A 15,965-nucleotide genomic window follows, 5' to 3' on the forward strand; every position below is an offset into this window, starting at 1 on the left:
TTGTGCCCAGAGTCAGCCATGCGTGAGTGGTCAGTCTTGAGTGGTTTGGATTGAAATAGGGCAGGGAAAGCAAAGCTCTGGGGCCTTCATCCAATCTTCCCTTCAATACCCTGGCTCCGTGCCCAGCCCCCTATGGCACGTGCTTGCTGCCTTCTCCCCAGGGCCCCTGACAATCTCAGCATGCTGCCCCCCAGGACACAAGAGAGATTATAAGCCTCATGCATTGAGGTTTTCTTTAAAGAGGAAAATGCTGTAATTGAAGCACTTGGTCATAAAGAAAGAGAGGCCTGGCACAAAAGAGCCTTCGTTCTTTGACCTACTCCGCCAGGATTGAGTACATTCAGTCCCTCAGTGCCAATAGGATCCTAGGCCCTTGGGGACCTTGGGGTCTGCTGGTCCAGACCATGAAAGGTTACAGCTGCAACTCCCCGCTTAGTTCATTTCCGTGCCTCCCCTGCCTCTGCTGGCCCCTTGCCCGAGGCACCTTTGTCTCCACTCACAATCTGGGATGGTACCATCGGCAGTGCCTTCGTGGCCAGAGTTGAGAGGCCAGAGGGGAAGAGGGCTCTTTGGGGGAGTAGTTGGAGAAGCAGGAAGAGGCACTGGAATTTTGATGGGAACTGAATTCAGGGGTGCATCCAGCCTAGCATAGAAAAAAAAGATGAAGGACAGGAGGAGATGTGGTGCTTCAGAGAACCCTGGAATTTGTGTGCACTTCCTGAGATATGTGAGCCCTGCTATAGGCAGGCCAGCCCAGTGCATGCTGCCCTGGAAGGGCTTTGGGCTTTCAACCAGCATTTCCTAAAAAGGATTTTATTTCACCAAGCATCTCAGGACCAGTGCCCTGTACAACATACTGGTCTGGGGCAACTGCTGCTACGAAATTCCTTCTGCACCACCTCTGGAAGTGCCTCGGCCAGTCTCGTTCAACTTCTTCCCTCTTATTACAGCTTTAAACCAAACTCTAAAGCCCTGGTGCATCCTTAGAAGGATCCAGGCTCAGGCCTGATGCTTAGGTAGGAAATCACAGGGCCCCCAGGGTTGGGGTGGGTCCAGAGTGAGTAGGTGCCTCTCCAACAGTCGACTCTCAGAGCCCCAGCAGTTTTCATTCTTCCCTGGCAACTTTGTGCTACCAGCACTATTCAGATGTTGTCTTGGACTAGAAATGCTGCCAAGCTTTATTAGAAATGCAGGAACTCAGGCCCCAGGCCCACTGAATCTCTATCAGGCCGCTCCTATGCTCTTAGAAGTTTGAGAAGCCCTGGGCTCGGAACTCTTTCCCACACATAGCTGGGGTGAGCCTGCAGGAGAGACAGAAAAAACTGGAAAGAACTAGTGCCCCAACTCTACTTCGCCTCTGCCTTTTCACATTTGTGGAGGCGGTGGGGGGGGGGGTCAGATGAGGGTGAGGCACAGGCTGCTGTTCCCCTTTAAGTCTAACCTCTCTTGATTGGGTTGAGGATCGTGGTGGGGAAACGTGGTCCTGGTTCCAGCCCCTGCAGGACTGAGAACTCAGCGGCCTGTACGTCTCAGATCATCCAGAGGCTGATGTGTTACTGAAGGTCCCAGGTATTTTCCTCAGTGAAATGCAGTTCCCACAGCTGGGAAAACGAGGGGTGGGGGTGGAAGTGACAGTCACTTGTTAAGCACACAGCAGGTGCTCAATAAATATGTTGAATAAGTGAATACAAGACTCAAATTTTCCCTAAATCCTGTCTGTGAAGTGGTCCTTTTGACTTGCTGCCCTTGGAGGGTAGATGAGATGGAGGTTTGTCTCAACCCCTTTTGCAACCTCAGTTTCCCCAGTTATTAGAGCAATTATTTGAGATCCAGAGGTCTCAAAGATCCCTTCTAAAGTCAATGTTCCATGTGACTTGGGGCTACCTCACAGCACTGGCCCTGGTAGACATACTGCCTGTTTCCTTGGTTCATCTACGATGGTTGTCCCTTGGAGGGGAGCCCAGTGGGCTCATAACATGGGTTCTCTTCAGTGGGGATGGATGCCCGGGAGCTTCTCACGTGTCCGCAGTGTTGCTGCTGCTGCTGCTGCTGCTGCTGCTGCTCACTTGCATGTGACCTTGGGCAAGTCTCTTCCCGCCTGGGCCTCAGAGGTCAGGTTAAGGTGATCTCTGTGGCCCCTTCCTGCCTGGATTTTCACTCTCTCGACTCCACTGTCCTGCTGCCTTCCCTCCACTACCCCTTTAAGAGCGTGGCCTGAGGTTCGCCACTCCCCCCGCCCCTCGCCGCCTTCCCTGTTAGGTTGGGAGTGGGACACGAGCTGCCCAATTCAGGGAGGATGTCGGAGAGCCACTAACGGGCTGCGGAGTCATCGCGGGGCCTCAGCGAGGACGCGCGCTAAGCGACCATGCGAAGGATGTGCGGCGAAGGTACAGCCTCCTCGCCCAGCTAAACCTGTGCACCTTTTCCTTCCTCCCCGCCCCTGCGGACACGCGGAGTCCACGCGAGCCCAGAGAGTGGCCCCCACCTTTCCCGTCGCCCCCATTTGCCCCCCAAGTTGTCCCACTCTCCTTGGAGCATGGGCCCTGTCCATCTAGCCTTGTAACCTTGCGCCAGTGCTTGCCCTCAGGTTCTCACTTTCCCCACCCGTAAAATTGGGGCGCAGAGCGCCCGCCTCCGGGACCTGTTGGAGGCGGCCAGGTGGGGGCCTCCGCCGCTCCCGCGCCCGCGGCTCCAGCTCGGCTCCGGCTCGGGCTCCGCAGTGAGGGGGGAGCGCGCCGGGAAGGAGGCTCCGTGGTCACGTGACACCCCCCCAACTGCGGCGGCGGCGGCGGCGGCGAACGCCAAGCCGCGTCCGAGCAGAGCTGCAGCGGCTGCCGCTGGCACCGGAGTGCCGAGCCCAGGACGCCCCCAGCCCAGGCCCGCGGGTGAGTCCGCCCCGCCCGGGCGGCGGCCTTGGGAAGGGGAAGGGACGGAGGTGACTCAGGCTCCCCTCGGCTGGCAGCTGAGACCCCGCGCGGGCGGGCCGGGCAGGAGGATGGGGGCCACGAGCGGGGACCCGGGGGCCAGGGCCGGCGGGGACCGGGAACAGGCCCTGGTTGGCCGCGGCTGCAGGCGGGGGACCGAGGGTCAGGCCTGGGCTGAGCCGGCTCAGTCCCCCGCCTCCGGGGGGTGAGTCCAGGCCGAGGATCAGGGTCTCGGGTCCCACCCCCCTGCGTGGGTGGGGGTCCCGTGTTCCGTTCATCCTGTGGATGGGGCGCGGAGAAGTGGGCGCGTTCCCTGGATCCCTCCGGGAGGGGCCTGGCCACGACACCCCCCAGGAAGAGGCTCTCAGGTCTTCGAAGGAGGGAAGTGGGGGTGGTCCAACGATCCTGAGCTGAGGGTCAGTGAAGTCCTTGCTTCCCCAGGGACAGCGCGCACCCCCGCCCCGCCCCGTCTGTGACCCGCCGCGGAGCAGGGCACCCGCGTCACGCGGTCGGGCGCCCCCTCGTCGCTTCCCCTGGCGCCACAGGATCTGAGGACTCGATGGGAATCCACAGGGCGGTCCCCGCACCCCGCAGGCACTTTGGTGCCAGCCGTGGGGCGCCTGGGCTTCGGGAAGATATTTTGTGTTCACGCACGCACGCACACACACATACACCAGCTCAGGAGGTGAGCACACCTCCTCCTTGGTGATTAGACCCCGACCTGTGCGTGACCCCAAGATTTTGTTGGGATGGACCACAGGCCTGGGGGTGGAATCAAGGACATCCCGCCCCTCACACATGGCACATGGCATCTAGCCCCATGCTTCATTCCCCTCCCTCACCAAAATCAGAGGGGGGGGGCACTGAGAAAAGCTGGGCCAGGACAGAGCAGGAGAGAAAGGCAGAGGGAAAACGAAGGAAGGGGGTTATCATTTCCTCCCCAAAGGGAGATGAGTCCCTGGCTCCAGGTCCACCCTGCCCCAGGGTAGGGGTCCCTCCTTCCCCAGGGTGTCTGGAAGAAGAAGCTGGACCAGGGCAAAGGCCACCCTGAGTTTCCTAGCTGATGAGAGGGAAATCAGCCAAAGAGGCCCCTGAACAGGGAGAGAGCAGCAGCTGAGTGGGGCAGGTGGTGGTCACGCCCAGCTGGCCCAGAGATACCCTCTCAATCCTCTATCCAGGATCTCAGTCTCTCTCTCAGACCTCCTGGCACTTGGAGGGTCTGGGGAAGCAGAGGGATGCCTTAATGGCCTTGGAAAAAATTCCAGGGTAATGATTAATCCTCAGGTGGCAAAGTGCCTTCCTCACCCACAGCAACATTTCAAGGAGGGGAACTGAGAGATCTCCATTGCACAAATGAGGAAACTAAGGCTCAGAGAGGCTAAATAAACTGCCCAAGGTCACAGAGTTGCCTTTGGCTAGAATCAGTTCATTGACTCCTGGTCCAGGCAGATCTCCACAGCAGTGGGATGGAGTGGCTCACAGGTGACACGCTCTCTTGTGCTGCACAGGGTGGGGGTGGGGGTGCATCTGGATGGAGGTAGGGAGGCTGGATCAGGTTGAGGAGAACTTCACCTTTCTTTAGGGTCTGAAACTCAGACCTCCCCCTCCCAGAGCCTTGTGCTTGCTCTGCCATGGCTGCCCACAGCCATGGTGATGTTCCCACCCTGGGACCTTCCCAGCTCCCAGCCTTCCTTGGGCAAAGCTCTCCTCTCTGCCCCTGGGTGTCTGCCTGGCAGGGATCTCCAGAGACCCCTCTCCTGGCCCTGTCCATCCTCCACCCACTATGAGACAGGAAGGATTCTTCCTTTGGCCTCTTGAAATGCAACCAGTCTCCTTTTTGGTCCAGGGTTCTCTGCTGCTCCTGCCTCAGGCCCCCAGCAGTGTCCGCGCAGGCCTGGGGTGAGGGAGCCCGGAGACTCTGCTCCACCTCCCTCTCACTGGGCCCCACCCCTGCCGGCTGTCATGTTCCCGAGCCCAGAGGCCCTGTGAGGACTCCTGGGGCAGGTCTGTCTTTCACACCACCTGTCTGTCGGCGGAGGCCTTTGTCCTGCCGTCAGACGCGCTGAGTAGCCGCACGTGCTGCACAAACAGCCGAGACCCGTGCACAGCCAGACACAGACACAAACACGCTCCGATGCACAAATACCCCGAGACCCAGACACCGGAACACACCGCACACCCTGGCTAAGACTCCCGCCTCTCCCTCTGACTGACCTGGCAGATGGAGAGAGACTCCGTCCAGACGTCGTGTACACACAGAGGTGGAGGGTGTTGTCGGCCAGGGCCGCCTCCAAAGCCCTCATCGGGCTGATAACTGCTTCCATTATCTCCTCTAGGCCACACACATGATATACACTCAGGAAGGAGCACTAGGAGGCCCCACACCCTTAGAAACGAACCTGGCAGATATGCACACGCACCCACCCACACCCAGGCCACCGCGGGTGCACACACGCGTGCATTCCATCAGCTTCCTGCGCGTGGGATGTGAACTCAGCACCAACCTGGGAGGAGGTGGCAGAAGCCCCTCTGACCACCAAAGCCTGACCCCCAGCAAAGCCTCAGCCTCCCATCTTCCCTCTTTTCTGGTTCCTGTGAACCCTGGTGGGCTAACCCTGGGAATCCTGGGAAACTGACTGGTCTTTCCCCCTCAGTAGACCTTCCTCTCCTGCTCGCCTTCCTCCAAACACACCTGTCAGGTTGCCAGAGAGCATGTCTCTGGGCTGCCCTTTTGCTACCCCTGAAGGTGCTGCTCTACGGGCCCCTCCCAAGACAGGGCACCCCCAGCCCAGGCTCCATGCAGCCCTGGAGTTCCCTTTCCTTCGTCACCTTTCCAGGAGGTCTTGCAAAGTCCTGTTTTCTGTTTTGCCTTCCCAGCAAGGCTGGGCGCCAGGTGGTGTGAAGGGAGGGGAATCCTCTGAGTTTTCCTCTCTCACCTCCTCACTTGGCAGAACCTCTGCCAAGCTGGGCCCTGACACCCTGGCTGTGCCTCTGGGAGGCTGGCATCGCTGAGAGGCAGCTGCTGGGAGGTGCTTCTGTGGGCTTGGATGTGGTGTCCAGGGCAGACTGATGCCAGGTGGAGGGCAGCAAGGGCTCCGGGCTTTGCTGTTCTTCCCCGGGGCTTGCCAGGGCACTGGTTCTGAGTCCAGGCCTGGCCCTGCCTCTTGCTGGCTGTGTGGCCCAAGGAAGTCATTTCCCCTCTCTGGGCCCGCCTCCAGCTCTGGGAGGCATCTCAGCCTGCCAGGGAGTGTGAGGTGTGAGGTGGCAGCCCTGTGCCAACAAGGAAAGGAAGTTTGGCTTTGCTGGGCAGTGTGGGCAAGAGGCGGCCCCTGGCTAAGGACTCCCAGCAGATTGAAAACTCTGGGTCCACACCAGGTCAAGCAAGAGTTGCCAGTCCAGGGGCTTCCTGGGGAGGCCACCCTGGGGTCAGCGGAGGGGGACTTGAGGGCAGGGGGGCACTGCTGCTGTAGTTTACATCTGTGGGTATTTTTATGCCCCCATATGTGCTCTATTTTTAGGGCTGCAGACTTGTACTTGGAGGCAGTGACTCAGAGAGGAAGGGAGAAAAGGCAGGGGGTTGCTGATGGAGAGACACCCCAAAACAGGGAGGTTCCACTGGGACACCAACCTTCCCCACTGGAAAGAAGGAGCCAAGCTTGTGATGCTCCCACTGTGTGCTGGCACAATGGTGGGGACCCTGCTGGCACAGTCATGAAGCATTTAGAGTGTGTCATGTGTCCCAGGGGCAGGAACAGACATGAGCTGGGTGTGGCATCCTTCTGTCCCTGCCACAGCCCAGTGTGGTGCTGCTGTGGCAGGTGAGAAGGCAAGGCTGGAAGAGGTCGAAGGACCTGGCTGTTCTTCTAGTCAACACCTCTGCCGGAGTGAGGCCACCCTCCCTGCGGTCCCCTTTTGGAGGAAAATGAGTTCAAAATCTGACTTTGCCACTGACCAGCTGCATCACTTGAACTTCTATTTTTTTTAATCTGAAAAGGGGGGTCACCAACTTTATATACCTGATGGATTGTTTCAAGGGTTAAGAAGATAAATGTAGGCAAATGCCCAGGGCAGTATCCAGCTCATCATGGACATTTGTTGTGGGCTCAGAGGAGATGGGCTGGGAGTTGTCAGGATTCCAAGTCCGGTCTCTGATGTGTGACTTTGGACAAGTCACTTAGTCTCTCTGTGCCTCATTTCCTTCCCGTAGATCAGGGATGATAAGCCCTTGTTTGCCTGCCTACCTGGGAGTGTTGTTTGTGCAGATCAGGCATGATGGCTGGGAGCTGCTTTGAAAACACAGAGCTGCACTCACAGACATGAATGCCCAAAAGGAGAAACAAACACCAGAAAAATATGGAGAAAAATCTTTTCAAAAAAACCTTCAAATATTTTATTACAGCAAGAAAAAAAATAAGCCTTTTATTCAGTGTTTTGGGGCAGGAGTTGCTTCCATAACTTCACATTTCCAAGGCAGTTGGCATTGCTCTTGTCACATGAGATGGGTAGTTTTTCCCCTTGGGGAGTCAGTGCTTGGCACATAGTAGGTGGTCAACAAATGGTAATGGTGGCCATGGGTGGAATTTTGAGTTGCGTAGTGAAAGGAGGAGTGAGGGTATTTCTGGTGGTGTGACAGCTCCAGCGTGAAAGGTGGCAATCACGACACTGATTTGGCTTCACTTGAAGGTGTGTGTAGGGGTGAGTTGGAGTCAGTTTGTTAAGGAGTTTGCACTTTCCTGAAAGCCAATGGGAAAACCATTGGCAGGACTGACTGAGCGTTCTGTGGGCAGGCCTTGGGGTGCTGGCTGGGCACAGTTCTCTGCCTGCCTCTGCTGTGTAAGTACAGCTCCATTGCCTGTTTCCCTGGGTCTCATTTCCCCCCTGTATGCAGAGGAGAGAGCGCCAGCATCTGCCACCCCAGGGACAGGAGAGAGGACCAAGGCACCAACCAGTCAGGGAAATAGGGGGCTATCTTCTGTGCTGGCGATCAGGAGACCTGTGTTCCGCCTCTGACCTCCTCCCACTAGCTGTATGACCTCAGGCAAGTGGCTGGCATCTTCAAGCCTCTCTTTCCATCTGTGCAATGGGTAGGTGCAGTTGCTGCCTTTGCCGTGTGACTCCAGTGAGACAGAGCTGGTGACCGTGCTGTATGACCTTAGGTATGTCTTATCTCTGGAGGTATCGTGCTGTTTCTTGTAACTACCTGTTCCTCAGGCTCCCCTGAGAATCTGGCGCTGCTGGGATTTGGAGGGGGGAAACAGACTCCTGGGTGGCCAGAGAGGCCATGACCGTCTCAAGGCCACCGGAGCCACATACCTGTTGCAGCCAGGCTGTTGGGGGCATGGAGGGGTGAGACCTGAGGGTCCAGCCCTCTGCTCTGCTCCTGAGTTCTGGGCCCCAAGTCTGCAAGAGAAAGACACCCCCACCTCAGCTGAGAGGACAGCCCTCTCCAAAACCCCACTCCTCTGAGTTGGAGCTTTTGGGGTGGGGTGGAGGGTGGTCTTGGGAACTTCTCTCTGCTTGCAAGCTCAGTGCCAGAACTGTTGGGGCAGCCCCAATTCCTCCATTTTCAAAAGTAAAACATGTCATTGACCTGCAAGGGGCTTCCAGGATGAGGCCCAGTCTGATGGCAGGCAAGCCTCCCACCCTGCTTCCTCTTCCCAACCTTGGGGGTCCAGAGAGAGGCCAGCCACCCTGGCAGACCACTGCAGCCCCTCGTGCCAGCCCAGGCAGCCTGCTCTGGATGCCACAGGGCTGAAGCTCTGGGTAGGTGGGCTCCAGCCTGGTCCCATTTACCACGTGCCTCCACCTGAGATGTGGGAGCTTTTCCAGGTGCATAGGGGTGCCCTACAGTCCCTCCCCCAGGACTTCAAGCCTCCAGAAACAGGACTGAACAGAGCCCCTGGGGCAAAGCCCTCACCTGTCCCAGTCACTGGGAAGGGCCCCAGGCCTCCCTGGCTGGATAGGTGTGGCCTTCCATGGTCCTCTGAGGGATCTGCTTTCTGCCCTTGCCCCCAGCTACACAGTTGGGGTCTGCCCTGTGTCGGCCAAGGTGGGAGCTGGCTGGCTGCCTCAGGGATTCCAGGAGTGTTCTGCCAGGGGAGAAGCAGAATGGAGGCTGAGTGACAGGATGCAGGTGGGGGCATGAATTAAATACTTACAGTGAGTGGTCCCTGGGCTAAGCTCTTTTCATGGATCTACCTCATTTAATCCTCAGAGCAACTGTCATTAGGCCCATTGAAGCTCAGAGAGGTTAAAGAGCCCGCCCAAGGTCACCCAGCTGGTGTGTGGCTGAAGCTCAGATTTGAATTAAGGGCTGTCTGACTCCACTTTTAACCACTTTGGTGTACTGCATGTAGGATTAGATGGGGAGGGGGAATGGGGCCTAGTTCTGGCAGGGGCAGGGGTGGGCTCAAACTCTGGGGCTGCCCCACATTCAGGACCTGGCCCTGAACCTCCCAGCTCCTCCTGCCTCCCTTTTCCCTTCCCTGTGGACCGTCCATGGGGCTCAGCACCCCGGGCTGGGCTGGGGAAAGTGGATGAATGGGGAGATTTGTTGGCAGAGGTTCCCAGGGACGTACAATCCCATAGACCCTGGCTTCTCCCGACCCCCTCTGTCTGCATGAACTCCCAGCTCAGAAAACGAGAAATCCTCAGTGTCAGAGCTGGAGAGGAGCCCATGGAAATCGGCTGGTCCAACCCCCTCATTTTACAGATAATAATTATGATGATTACACCCGATGGTGGTAATTCACAAAGGGCTTTCACATCTGGGTTGCCTCCATGCACACCAGAGCCCTCAGGGCTGGCAGGACTCCTGAGGCCATTGTTATTCTCCTCACTCTGTGGCTGAGGAAACTGAGGTTTAGAAAGGCAAAGAGATGGGCCTTGGGGCACACAGCTGGCCAGGGAACTGGGCTCCAAACCCAGATCTCACTTCCCTCTGAGATTGCACTCTCCTGGTCTCCCTGAGGCCCAGGGCCCACATGGTGTGGCTCTAGGACTGCATCCTGCATTAGGGGCATGCTCTCTGCGGGGGCTGGTCTGAGAGTTCTGCCTGGGCAGGAGGCAGGTATCAGGTGAAGCTCTGGGACTCCCATTGATGCCCGCCTTCCTCCCTGTCATGGAAACACACTCCCCTTCTCCATTCGGAGAATATAGACTGAAGGGCAGAGCTGTTTTCTGGGCACCTCTCCACCTCCCATGCCCCCAGAGTCAGACTGAGAAGGCAGCTTGGAGAGCCCTCATTTTACAGAGAATTTCACTGGGGCTCAGGGAGGGTAGGGAGCTGCCCACAGTCATGCTGACCAGGTGGCAGAGCTGGGCCCAGGACCCGGGTCTCCTGACTCTGTGTGGCTGTGCTGGCACATGTCCAGGAACAGCACTGAGGGCAGTCCCCACTTACTGGGTGCCTACTGTGCACCAGGGCTGAGCAGCATGTATTTATTGAGCATCTATTATTTGCCCTGGGGAAGTGCTTTGTGAGGCTAAAGCTGTGAGGAAGGGGAGATAGGGGCTTTTCTGTGAGGGATGTGGGGCCCCAAGCAACCACCCCACCCAAGCCCTGAGGTGGAGGAGACTCTTGGGCCTCCAGGGGTGGCATGAAGGGCAGCGTGTGCAGTTGGAAGGGCTTTCTTCCTGGCAGGATGCCCCTGAGAGTGACTCAGAACTGAGTTAAGAGCCTAGAGAGTCTACAACCACTTCTACTTCCCTGGCCCTTGGGCAAGTCACTTAGCCTCTCAGGGCCTTAGTTTCCTGGTCTGTGAACTGGGGATGATAATATCACCTGATTCATAGGGTGATCATGAAGACTGAACCAACAAGAGTACTTGGTGTAGGGCCTCAGGAACTGGTAGCTGTTTTTGTTGATCTGCGGTGCATATGTGACGGGGGATGAGGTCTTGAGGGGTGGCAGGAGAGCTGGATCTGCCCTATTTGCAGGCCTCAGTTTCCCTATCAGTCATGGCTGACATAAAACTCTTGCATAATCTGCCTCAGGGGGTTTGTTGTGGAGATCACAGAGGTCCCAGGGTGCGTAGGTGCGCCTCCGTGATCTGCACACGGAAGGAACGGTTCCCGGCGGGGAGAGGAGGAGAGGAGGCGGCAGGAACACGGTGGGTGGCAACACAGGTGCCACCATTGTGGCACGCAGGTGTGTCATTGTGAGCTGGGAGAGGCGCGGCAGTTTGCTCCAGGGAGAAGAAAAAGATGCAGGTTCTGGGGGCCACCTCCGCTCAAAGGGAAGATTGAGGAGTGCGGCGGGGCCGGGTGGCCACGGGAACGCAGGGCGCGTGCTCCGGAAGCTCTCGGGTCCCAGCCCTCCCCAGAAGAGATACCCGGGGCGCTGTCCCTGGTCCTGGAGCCCGCCTGGCCCTCTCCATGCAGTTCCCATAATGGCCAGTTGAGGGCGTCCGAGACCGCGGCGGACTCCCCAGGCCCGTTTCAGAATACGTTTTTAAAGAGCATTCTTTATTTTCCTGTTATGGTATTCCCAGATAATAAACCTACCCACACAGACAACTTTAAAAAGCCAAAAGGTATACCTCCCTCAGAGAAGTAAAAGCCCTCACTTCCATAGATGAATACTCTGGCATGATCATAGGACCTAATAAATTAACCAAATGTTTGCACCTGTTTGCATATTAAAAAAATACCTTTAGATTTAAGGATAGAAAATCTTATCGCTGTACCTGATCTCTAGTTTAGAATGGCTCTAGTAGTTACATCTTTGGAAGATTCAGTACGTATTAAAACCACACTAAAATAAATATCCGTATGTAAACCAGAGTTAAGTTGTAGAATGGGATAATCAGGCCTTTCCCCCATATGTATGTCTGGGGGGATATCTGATGCACGACGGGTCTCCTTGGGTGGGACTCTCCCCAGCATAGCTTTCGTGGCCCTCACCCACTGAATGGCAGTGGTGATCCCCAGGAATTGCTGAGGACCAAAACCACCATCAGGTAATCCCCTAATGCCCTCCAGGGGGCAAAACTGACCTCCTTGAGAACCAAGGTGGGGGCCTTGGCCGGCTGAAGAGGGGCTCACAGAATCCCCAGCTGGCTGAGCGAGAGCATGGCACCTTAAGGTATTGTCAGGGCATCCCGTCCTCCATCTTATAGATGGAATAGAGGCCCGAAATGGGAAGAGTTTGTGCTAGGAAACACAATGAGTGACCCGGGTGAGGGGGTGCAGCACAAACCAGGTCCCCTGCCCCCTTCTCTGCCCCCAGCACAGGGCTCAGTCAGCTCAGCTGCCCTGAGTGGAGCTCTGGACATATGCAGTCTCCCAGTTCAACTTACCTGCTCCTAAAAATGGGAGGGGAGGACCATGCCCTTAGCAGGGGAGTCGGAGAGGGCGGATGGCTGAATTCCAGCCTATAATATGTGAAAGGGGTCATGACCTCCCCTCTCTTTGGGGATGGAGCAATTGCACATCCCTCAACCCCTACCTTTATTTCTTCCCAGTAGTTAGCCGGCACTGTGTGTGTGTACGTGTTTGGTGTGTGCACATGTGTCTGTGTGTCTATTTTGTGTGAGCATAATGTGATCTAAGGATGAGTGGACCTGTGATTTCTGTGAATGAGTCTGTTGTCATTGGCATGTATTCACACGTGTGTACAAACCCAGCCACAGTCAGTAGGTGGGCATACACTGATTTGGTACCTGTAGGTGTGAGCTGGATTTGACCTTTGCTTGTGTGTGTGCATGTGGGTTTGCAGTGTAGGGGCTGATGTTCATGTGAGCATGTCTGCATGCATATGACCTTGATATGATCTCTGTAGGCATGAGTTGGATGTTTTTGTTTACAGTACAAAGACAAGTGCACGTGTGACCTGGTGAAGTTTCTGTGCAGGTGTGCACACATGTCCACCACAGACTACATCTATCTTGTTTACCCTCTACTTCTAGTTTCTGAACAGTGTCAGGCACACAGTAGGTATTTGAGCAGGCAGAGGTCTCAGGAACTCATTGAATAGGATGGAAGTCTCAGAGTCAGGGTGGCTGGTTCAGTAACCTCGGTGAGTAGCTGCTTGGGGTGAGGGTGTGAGCCAAGCCACACCCAGCCCTCCCTCCCTTCCCAGAGGTTGGGGGCCTCTCAGGAGACTCCTTTTCCAGGAGCTCAGGGTCTGCAGCATCTTGGGACTGAGTGGGTGTGGCTTGGCTAGAAAGGCCATGAGCTAAGGATAATGATGCTTTGAACCCATGAAATTCTCTCAAGGCAAATGCATTTTTCCATTATTATGTCTCTGACCCAGCAAAGTGAGAGTGGGTGTTTAACAGATAAGCAAATTGAGGCCCAGGAGCAAGAACTGGTTAATGCAGAGCCACACAGGAGGCTGCCTGGCCAGGCAGGAAGCTCAGGACTGCCCTGTCTACTATTCAAGATGCCCCTTGCAGATATCTTATATGGGAAAGACTAAGGGGAGGGAAGACAGGGAAGGTTGCTGGTGAGTCTGGCAAGAACTTACCCACCAGCCTCAGCTGGAGCCAGGCCTGAGATCTTCCCAGGAGCCTCCCCCACCCTAGGGTTGGAAAGGGGGAAGCTGGAGGCAGGTGGGTGGAACTCCCAGAGTTCAACCCAGGGTGAACTTGGAAAGGGAGCTCTGCAACCCTCCACCCCTGCACCCTTCCCTCCTCCTTCATACAGTTTGAACAACTTGGGTGCAAATCTGTGAGGCCCACAAGTAGAGGTTTCCTCCTAGAGGTAGGGTCTGGACCCTGGAGGGCAGCCTGGCTCTGGTTTCTAGGGAAGAGGTGGGGAGGGAAAGGAAGAAGGGAGCTCTGTCCCACTGCAAAGATGGCAGTGGCTTCCCAGTGCCAGTCGGTGAGCACCAGCTCTGTGCTGACTTAAACTCCCTGTCACAGTAAGCCAGTGGAGGCTGGATGCCGGAGGGCCATTAAATACAATACAGCTAGGAAGTGTCAGAGCCTGGTCCAGCACCTACACCCTTACTGTGCCGCCTCTGTGGATGTCTGTATGTCTGTCTTGGAGGTTGTTCCTTGTGCCCACACACACAGATCTGCCCCCTTCTTTCCAAGAGCTACATATGCTGCATGGTGGAAATGGACCTCAATTTATTTATCTGGGTCCCTCTGGCTGGCCATTAGTTTGTTTTGGAACACTTACTAAACTAATGAATCTTTGCTAACTCAATGAAAATGGTGATTTCATGTAGTTCAGTCTAATACAAATGATGCTGCCGCAAGTGTTTTAGTTAACAAACACATGTGATTCAAATACTATTCTCAATGCTTTATAAGTATTAACTTAAGGCAAAACCTTTTGAAGTAGGTACTCTTATCTTCATTATCAACCCTATTTTGCAGATGAAGAAGTTGAGGGAGAGAAAAATTAAGTAACTTGCCCAAGGCTACACAGCTGATGAGTGGGAGAGAGCTGGGATTTGAACCCTGGGGGGTTTCACAAGAATGAGGATGTGTGTCTGCCTCTCTGTCCCTTGACCTTGGCCATTCATCTTCAGGCTCACCTGCAGTGATGTAGAGGGTGAATTCTTGGAGGTGGTCGTGCATGTTAAGAAGGTGCATTTAAATTCAGCTATTGCCTGAGGGACAATGAGCTGGGCAGGGAGTGCCCTGTGTGTCACTGGCTGAGGGACGTGACCCCCCCCACCCCCATCCCACCCCCAGCTCTTGCCAATGAGGCAGCTGCAGCTGGTCAGAGCCCAAGAGCCCAGAGCCCACACTGGGCTCTTTGTCTTTGGTGGGAACCCTGCAGCCCCCATGGCCCCTCTCAAGGGCCCACTGTCCCAGCACCAGCAGGGCCTCCCGGGGGCCAGGCCCGGCTGGGAAACTTGGCACATTGGAGGCCCTTTGGCCACTCTGCCAAGTGGACATGCAGAGCCCACTCAGGGATCATTCCTGCTGAAAAGAGGCTGGTAAGGCTGAGGGCTACATCCAATTAGATACAGCCCTCTGGTTGGGGCTGGAGTCCTGGGTCCCAGCCCTGACACTGCACACCCCTTACGACCTAGGCCCAGCTCCTAGTCCTTCCCTCCACCTCAACTCACTGGGCAGCCCTGCTGCTGCTACCACTTAGGAAGGAAACACTTCCTCCCTCCTCGGGCCGATCTCAGCACGCCTAGGGTTTGCCCCTTGGGAGTACTACCAGACTGTCCTGTGAGGAGTGGATGTCCCATGCTGCCCAGGAATCCAGAGCAGAAGGAGCCCAGCCCTGGCTCCAGAGCACCAAACCAAGGGGGTGGTTTTAGGGCCGAGGAGATCACGCTTGCCCTGCTGAGGCTCAGAACTCTGCAAGAGGCTCTTGAGGGTTTCTCCACCCGCCAGAGTGTGTGGAGAGGAGAAGGGGTCCAGGGTGCAGCAGAGAGAGGGGCTGGAGGGGGACCCCCCCCCCAGAAGAGAAGTAACTGCTGTGAGCCAAGTTCTGTTTCTTCATGTCTGAAATGAGAAGATTGCTGCGCCCCACTCCCTGCCTGGGTGAGGCAAACTATGGAGCCCTGTACCCAGACCAACCATTTCCCTGGGGAAGACAGAGCTGAGCCCTGGCTCAGGGCCCAGGCGGAACAGTTCCTGAAAGGCTTCTGAAGAAACCCTGCCGCCCTATCCTTGTGCCCTTGGGCATCCTTCCTCCCTCGTCCCCCAACTGCATCTGTTCCTTGCAGTCCCTTTAAACAGAAAACTCCATAGAAAACCTCAAGGTTCTGGGGTCCTCCCTGACTGCAGGGGTAGGGGGCAGAGTGAGTGTTCTGGGAGGGGTGAGTGAGTTCTGGGGGCAGGGCCAGTGTCCCATGCCTCCTGACACATATTTGGGGCATTAAAGACAGCTTCCTGTGGGGTGGAGCACTGGACTGTGAGTTGGGTTCGGAGGAAGAACTCAGAGTGTTTGTTGAGTGAATGCATGACCGGCTCAAGGACTCAGAGCCCAGTTTCCTTCAGAAGGTTGCTGAGTGAATTTTCAAGGAGACTGGATGAATTTTCATGAAGAAGGTGGAGCATCTCCATTCCTGCTCTCTTCTTCCTTACCCGGGCAAAGGGAGGCTCTTGCGGTGGGGGTTGGGGTGGG

The 15,965-nt window shown here is 56.1% G+C and overlaps 1 protein-coding gene across 2 annotated transcripts in view; it reads left to right on the forward strand.

The window, feature by feature from the left end:
• Positions 1-2,771: 2,771 nt before the first annotated feature.
• RAP1GAP (RAP1 GTPase activating protein) overlaps positions 2,772-15,965 on the forward strand; it is a 61,957-nt gene continuing 48,763 nt past the window's right edge. The window contains exon 1 of one of the 2 annotated variants that reach the window (XR_012511421.1): positions 2,772-2,885. The gene's annotated coding sequence lies outside the window, so the exon portion shown is untranslated. The remainder of the gene's footprint in view (positions 2,886-15,965) is intronic. The other variant, XR_012511420.1, reaches the window with a different exon arrangement.

Source organism: Camelus bactrianus, chromosome 13 (genome assembly GCF_048773025.1).
Source record: "Camelus bactrianus isolate YW-2024 breed Bactrian camel chromosome 13, ASM4877302v1, whole genome shotgun sequence".
Taxonomy (NCBI): Eukaryota; Metazoa; Chordata; class Mammalia; order Artiodactyla; family Camelidae; genus Camelus; species Camelus bactrianus.